This window comes from Solanum tuberosum, unplaced genomic scaffold (genome assembly GCF_000226075.1).
Source record: "Solanum tuberosum cultivar DM 1-3 516 R44 unplaced genomic scaffold, SolTub_3.0 scf00361, whole genome shotgun sequence".
Classification (NCBI taxonomy): domain Eukaryota; kingdom Viridiplantae; phylum Streptophyta; class Magnoliopsida; order Solanales; family Solanaceae; genus Solanum; species Solanum tuberosum.
In genome coordinates, this window is record NW_006239286.1 from 251,701 (window position 1) to 260,296 (window position 8,596).

At 29.7% G+C, this 8,596-nt stretch overlaps 1 pseudogene; it reads left to right on the plus strand.

The window, feature by feature from the left end:
• Window positions 1–398: 398 nt before the first annotated feature.
• LOC102600641 (protein DETOXIFICATION 21-like) lies at window positions 399–7,003 on the plus strand (annotated as a pseudogene).
• The last annotated feature ends 1,593 nt before the right edge of the window (window positions 7,004–8,596 follow it).

The window sequence follows — 8,596 nt, forward strand, 5'->3', positions numbered from 1 at the left end:
CACAGTCAAATTACTCCCTCACTTCATCACAATAAATTACTACTCCATCTGATCATTTTTATATGTTATCCTTACTATAAATAGTTGGTTCATAATACTTGTCATTTCATAAAATCAATGCATAAATCACAATATTCTTCCTATTTTATCCTTGTGAGTTATATGCCTTGAAAATATACATTTGACCAACATAGGAAAACTAAGTAAATAATTTATGTTCATTGGTCAAATTAATTAATTTATATTCATTGATTGAAAAGTTGACTTTAAAAAAAATTAAATAAATGTAAAATAGTAAACTTACTTAATTTCTTAATACATGTGAAATAAAAAATAGTGACATATAAATAGGAACGGAGGAAGTAGCTCACTTCATCACAATAAATTACTAGGAAGTGTCTTTCTTCCACTTCTATCTTTTGCTTCCTTCTCTCCTTCATTTGCTCTCTTCTTGGGTAGGTGAGTTTTTGTTAACCTTCTTCTTCTTGCTTGCTTTGGTTTTAATCAATTTATGTGTACCTTCTTTGCTTTTCCTTATTTTCCAAGCAATTTATGTGTTCCAATCCTGTTTTTAAACAATATTTTGTCTTGTTATTCAAGGTGGTAATCAAGGGAGAATTTTGTAAAAGGATAATATCGCTTTATACTAATATAGTTTTGAGTTGATTATTAGAGTTAGAAGCTTCATATTTAGCTTCCTTTAATCTCATCTCTACGGGCGAAAATAATCTACTAGACTATATTTTAGATTATTGGAAAATGTACCGTATAATTTTAAAGTGTAACGTTGTGATTGCTCCCTCTCCTTTCAGTCGAGTGATTGGTTCATAAAGGATAGTAATCTACAAACACAATAATATGATTCACTTTACAAGAATAAAGTTTTTTCAGTCAACCCCCCACCCCCACCCTACTTGGATTAAGTGTTTCTTACACTTTTACACATTTGATTATTCATTTGATAGATCCAATTTTAATCTTTATATTTTTTTTAATAACGTTGGTATCCTAACCAACTTTGACTATTTTATCTAATATCTACTTTTGTTTCTCAAAATTGAAAAAATTCGTTAAGTGTTTGTTTGACTCTATTGAGATATGGATGATATGTAATTTCTCATAGTTTTAGTTCCACTTTTTTTTTTACCACTTTATAGATTTACATCAATTATTATGTTTAATGCTTTTTTTCCTTTCTCAAAATTGAAATAATTCATTAGCCAAATGTTTTTTTTTTAAAACTTTATTGAGATTATTGAATGTTGATGTCTCATGGTTTTCATATCAATTGATTGACCGTCAAGCCATAGTACATTTTTTTTTCGAGATAATCACACTATATATACAAAAGGTCTTTACTTAGGTATATTTACAGTGAAAATTCTGATTCCGATATTGTAACTGAATACTTATGTTTTTTTTTTTTACAGAAATGGTTGATTATCTAAGTGAGAGGCTGATTAAAAATGGAGAGGACCAAGAAGAGGAAAGAGGAAATAATATTATTATTGTGGAAAAAGAAGAGAAATTGAAGGATATGATATTACATGAAAATAAGAAATTATGGGTAGTGGCAGCTCCAGCTATATTTACAAGATTTTCAACAATGGGAGTAAATGTTATTAGTCTAGCTTTTATTGGTCATATTGGTGCCACTGAACTTGCTGCATATTCATTAATTTTCACTGTCCTCCTCAGATTTTGCATTGGCATCCTTGTAAGTTTTCAATCACACAATGTCTGTGAATATTTTAAAATTAAATTGTTATTAAATATAGAAATATTTTATTCTTTTTGAATGACTAAAGGAAAGTGAATTATATAAATTAGGATAGATGAAGTACTAAATATGGTGTATTAATAATGTTGAAATCAGTAATATTGATATTTTTTTATTGACTATTTGATTTGTTGTATTAAATGAGTATAGTGTATTAGAATAAGAATAATATTGAATAAAGTATATTACAATTGGAATTGTATCTTGTATGTTAATGTCATAGTTTACTACGTATAATATATATAACTAGTACACCTATTAATTATACATAAGTTGAAAACACTAAATAGGAAATTAAATAATACCAAAACTAATGCATTTCCTTCGTTTTGATTAATTAGTCTGGCTTTGACTTGACATATGTACCAAAATATTCAGTAATTTTGTGATTAAACATGTCAGGGAGGTTAGAATTTAAGAGTTTTCGGAAAGGGAAAAAGATATTCTTACATAAACAGATTAGGAAAAGAAGACAAATAAATTGAAAATGGGAGAGTAATTTTGAGACCATATAAGATTCAAAAATCTTTTTTATTTTCTTAAAGTCCGCGTCAAGTCACATTCCGACAAACAAATCGAAACAAAAGAGTACTTTCTTAAAAGAAGTTAAGTCAACAGAGATCAAGTAAAAAGAAACAAGAGGAACTACTATATATAAAGTTATAACTAGAATATCATAGCAATAAAAGTATACTTTACATACTACAACCAATAAATGATTTAGTGTCAACAATTTAACGGCAATAATATAATTATGGCTATATTATATCAGCAATATTAAACATCAGTATACATAACTAACACTCTATATAGATATCACTAAATGTTTTAACGACTCTGAATGCAATGACATTCAATTGCCGCTATATTAACACTAAAAAAAATCTATTGCCACCAAATAACTCGATCTTTCATTATTGTGACACTGTCCATACATAAAACTTAAACTTTTGCTATGTTATGTTTTTGGACTTGTTGAAACAAATTAATGTTGTGAATTTAATTTACAGATAGGTATGGCAAGTGGACTAGAGACACTATGTGGTCAATCATATGGAGCAAAACAATATCATATGCTTGGTTTACATCTTCAAAGATCATTGATTGTCTTAACAATTACCACAACACTTTTACTCCCATTATTTCTATTTACCACTCCAATTTTAAAAGCATTAGGCCAAGAAAATGACATAGCACAAGTGGCTGGAGTAGTTTCACTTTGGTTCATCCCAGTGGCATATGCATATGTTGGGTCATTTGCTTGCCAAATGTACCTTCAAGCACAAAGCAAGAACATAATTATTGTCATACTTAGCTGCAATTACACTAATAATCCATGCATTTTTGTCTTGGTTTTTGACAATCAAGTACAAATTTGGGCTATCTGGTGCTATGATATCAACAATTTTTGGCATTTTTGGATACCTAATATTGGGCAATTAATGTATGTTATGGGTGGATGGTGCAAAGATACTTGGACTGGCTTTTTCATTCTTGGCTTTTCAAGGATTTGTGGCCTGTTGTCAAACTTTCTCTATCATCTGGTGTCATGCTCTGGTGAGTCTACACGCAAATTTTTATACTATCAGTGTAATTTAACTATTCAGAGCATGCTCTAATAATGTCATGATTTAATTTGGTGAATCTACAACTTTTCACTTGCACATTGGTAGCTCAGAGTTATTTTGAAAAGATTATGTTAAATTTGAGTAGATTAAAATAAATTGAGTTAATGAATAGTTGGATAAAGATCACTTGAGCTAAACATTTTTTAGTCAATAGTTCAACCAGCTCAGTGTAATTTAACTATTTAGAGTGTGCTCTAATGTCGTTGCTTTGGTGAACCTATACCTTTCACTTGCACATATTGGTAGCACAGAGTTATTTGTAGGGGTATCAAATAACTTGGTCGAGTTGAATTTAGATGAATTAAAATAAATTGAATTAATAAATAGTCGGACTCACTTGAGTTGAGATGGAATGGATCAAAATTAGCTTACCGTTGATCATAGTCCAACTAACTCAGAGTAATTTAGCTATATAAAGCATGCTCTATTAGCATGCGTTGGTGAATATATACACTTCACTTGCACATTAGTAGCTCATAGTTATTTGTAGGGGTGTCAAATAAGTTGGTTGATTTGATCACAGTTGAATTCAAATAAATTGAGTTAATAAATATTGAGATCACGATCACTTGAGTTGAGATGAACTAGATCAATATGAGATAAATATTGAGTCATAATCCAATCCGCTCAGTGTAATTTCACTATTTAGAGCATACTCTATTATCATGCTTTGGTGAATCTATAAACTTCACTTGCACATTGGTAGCTCAGAGTTATTTGTAGGGGTGTCTAATAATTTTATTGAGCTGAAAATAGTCGAATTCAAATGAATTCAGTTAAAAAATAGTCAGATAACGATCACTTGAGTGGAGATGTACTGAAATAATATGAGCTAAATATTGAGTCGTAGTCCAATCAGCTCAGAGTAATTTAACTATTTAAAGCATGCTAAACATTAATACTATCTAATCATCTAAAAGATAACTACATATGAGAATCCATAAAATATAAAATTATGGTATCCAATTTAGGTGGAAGGTACAAATTATCAAATATTGAGCATGTAATAACCTTATTTATTTATTTATGGATACAAGTGTTGAGCTTTGGTACAACAGTATACTTGTTCTTCTGACTGGAAACTTCAAAAATGCTGAGGTTCAAATTGATGCCCTTTCTATATGGTATGTTCCTTTTCCTCATTATTTTCTCTAACTTTGTAGTGAGTGGAGGTCGATAAGACAAATTCAGAATTTAAACTTGATTGGTTCGGTCTTAATAATATTGAATTTATTATATTTTAAAAATTATAAATATCTATTATTTATTATAATATTAATGGAATTTTACATATATATTTATACTACGCATTAAAATTATTGAATTCATATGAATCTGGTACCGCAAGGTTAAAAAGTTTTCCTCTTTTGCAGCCTTAACATCAATGGTTGGGAAATGATGATAGCTCTTGGCTTCATGAGTGCAGCATGGTAATGTTCCCTCTATTTATTCTACCTGTTGTCTCACAAAAATTGCTATGACTTTATTATTGTAGTTTACATGATCATTTCATCTAAAAATTTAAGTTGTATGTGAACTTATGACCTCTATTTATTTTGATATCATATTAAAGTTTATGTATAATCATTTCATTTAAGAAATTAAGTTATTAAAAAAATATTTTCTTAATTATTTAATAATATTATATCTCAACAGACATCACCATGCACCTCGAATAATTCAAGGTCCAAATTTCATATTTATTACAACCACACAGATATCTAAGAATGATATTAAACCAGAAGTTTCAAAGATCTTTTTCAAATTACAATGCTACTTAAAATAGCTTTTTACTCTTGCATTTCATTCAAACTTGTTCTGCAAATGATTAATTCTTACGAGTCAAGGTTTATTAAAAATAACATCTCTATCTCACAAAGATAAAGATAAGATGTCGCATACTTTTTTCTTTTAAACGTTACTTATGAGATTATACTGAATATGTTAATTATTATCGTGTAATGCTGATTTTCAGTGTACGAGTAGCAAATGAGTTGGGAAGAGGAAGTTCAAAGGCAGCAAAATTCTCAATTATGACAATAGTCTTAATATCATCTGCCATTGGATTCACCCTAGCATTATTCTTCTTCTTCCTAAGGGGACGTTTGGCTTTTGTTTTCACAAAAAGTCTAGAAGTAGTAAAAGAAGTAGATAGTTTATCTCCTCTCTTGGCCTTTTCAGTTCTATTGAATAGTGTTCAACCTGTACTTTCTGGTAAGTTTACTGATTATTTCTAGGCGTAATACATAAATGTGCATGCATTTTAACTTGGCCTTAAATGGCATCGATGTCCTCTTACTTTGAGTGTGCACAAGTAGGTACTAAACTCGTATAAAATTGAATATATACACACATTCGTCCTAGGTGACATCCTACATGGAAATTTAGTGTCTTACATGGCGCCCTACGTCACATAGGCTACATGTATTATGTCAAGTAGAATGCGTGTCTACTTGTTCAATTTTATACAACTTTAAGTGTTCATGTGCACAAGCATAAATATCAGATAAAGCCAAGTTAAAAGATATATTTATATCTTATGTCTTATTTCGATATGTATAACTTTTAGTACAATTTATATCTTAATAATTCCTGTGTTATTAATTTTTGTATTATAGGTGTGGCTGTTGGGGCAGGGTGGCAGACCATTGTGGCCTATGTTAACATTATATGTTATTACTTGGTGGGAATTCCTGTTGGAGTAATGCTTGGCTATTTTCTACAATTACAAGTTACGGTAAGTCTATGAGCCTAGGGTTGCACGACTTTAAAACACGTCACTAGTTGATAAGGTCTGTTTATTTATAAACCCAACATTCGTCTTATATTTTGTCGATATGAGACTTCTAATCTTAAGTTGGACCCCCTCGCTCTATGGACTCAACGTCCTCGCTGAGGTTTTCCCCGCCTTATGGAAATTTGCCTAAACTCAAATGAATTCTGGCCCACATCGACAAGGTTGACACATGAGTGACTAGGACACCCAATTTGTCACAACTCAGCCCGCTAGTGATATTATTCGCTTTGGACCTAGGCATGCATGACATTAAAACGTGTCACTAGTTAGTAAGACCTGCTTACTTATATACTCAACATCTCTCCTATGTTTTACCGACGTAGAACTTCTAATCTTAAGCTGAAGTGTTACCGTCCCTTTTCAGCTACACATAATTTAATGTAAGTATTTAATTTTATCTTTAATATGAATTTCTTATAGAGATATAAATATTATGACATTATGAATTGTTTTGTAGGGAGTTTGGATGGGAATGTTGATTGGCACACTTGTTCAAACTATTGCACTAGTTATAATCACTTCCAAAACTGATTGGGATGAACAGGTAGCTTTGCAACTTTTTTATTTTCAAATTAATTATGTGGTTTTCTTTCAATTAAAAGAATTAGAGAAAATAATAAGAACAATCCCTAACATATTTGGGGTTCATCTGAACCGGAAAATATTTGGGGTTCATCTGAACCGGAAAATATTACTACTATTTATACATGCACCTCTAACTTATCGATGAAATCCTTATAGAGAAGGAAAATCTCCATGAAACATCACAATGGATGCACCTGAAGAATTAAGAAATTGGACAAAAGGATAGAAAAAATAATAATTCTGACCTGTACCAACATCCACTACGAAGGCCTCTGCCGTCATTTTTATACAGTTTCTTGTAGAGGAAATAGTCGTAGAAACATATTAGCACCACCAGTAGCACTACATTGACAGAGGCACTTATGAGTACAAACTACTTATTCTTCTTTTGGTATTTCCCTGAAAAGATTAATTGTTGATGTGAAGCACTATAGATAAAGGGATACATGAAGAGTAGAGAAGATAAGCCTAGTCTTGAGAATGGTGGCAAATTCCCAAGTAGATTACTTATTCAGGATTGACTTGACACACTCTTAAACAAGTATGGTTATACAAATGGTAAAAGGTGTTGACTTAAAAAAATATTGTTGATGTTGGCAAATTCCCAAGCAGGGGCGGCTCAAACCCGTTGGTGGCCTAAGGCCAAAATCAAACTAGTATTTATCCGCATTAGATATTTATATTAAACTAGTTTTCAAATATGCGCAATATATGTGTATCTTATGATAATTAGTATAGACGTTTCGAGTGTTTGATTCTTACATAATCCCTCAAATTTGTCACACATAATCAAGTAGACATCTTACAATGTGAGCTGATGTATTTATACTTGAATGTATTTTTTAATATTTCATGGTCAAGTATTTTTTTTTTTTAAAATATTTCAAAATAAAAATATATATTATAAATTATTTTAAATTTAATATACAATTTTAAACCGAACTTAAGTGTTTCATGGTCAAAAATATTCATTTTTTAATTAAAAAAAATTATTCCAAATAAGTAAGTATTTTTTATTGCCAACCAATCCTAAGAATATGAGACATGAGGAAAAACAATATGATAATTTTTTGAAAATAAAGGACGGGGATACATTTTTTACTGAAAAAAATTAAAAAGGTGAAATTGTCATCTCATTTATCAAATAATTTTTTTTTTCCAATCATATGTTTTGGGAGTGTCCCATTTTTATACAAATCAAATTCTTACTTGATTCCTCAGTTGAAAAAGTTTCTTTTCCTTTTTATTATGAAAAGGATGGAGTACTTTTTAAAAAAAAAAAAATATTAATAGTACTTGTTAAATATTTTTTAAAAAAAATATCATAATTCTATTATTGCTAAGCAATGGGACACACCAAAACTCTTGCAACCATCCATTTAATGCAATTTTAAAGAATAAAAAGTTTGCTATATCTTGCATTATATACATTTAGTTTTTGTGTGTAAAAATTTGCTTTATTTTTTAATTTAATTTTGTATTCGTTTAAAGATTCATATGTTATATCTTGCATAACTTATTTTAGATTTCACTTATGAATTATACTGAATATACTATTGTTATACACATTTAAAGATTCACGTCTCTTTACTTAAGAGTGAAAATGATCTAACTAATTCCCGAAAACAAGTTCTAGACCTACCTCAACTTTTTCGTGAATTTTTTTCTCACAATTTAAACTTACTTTAAATTTTAACTTATATTTTTACTTAATCATTCCTGAAAACACTAATAATATAAATAAATTAAATAGTATATTTATTTTTATCTAATTTATTCTCGAACCGGCCAGGGGCGTATCTAGAG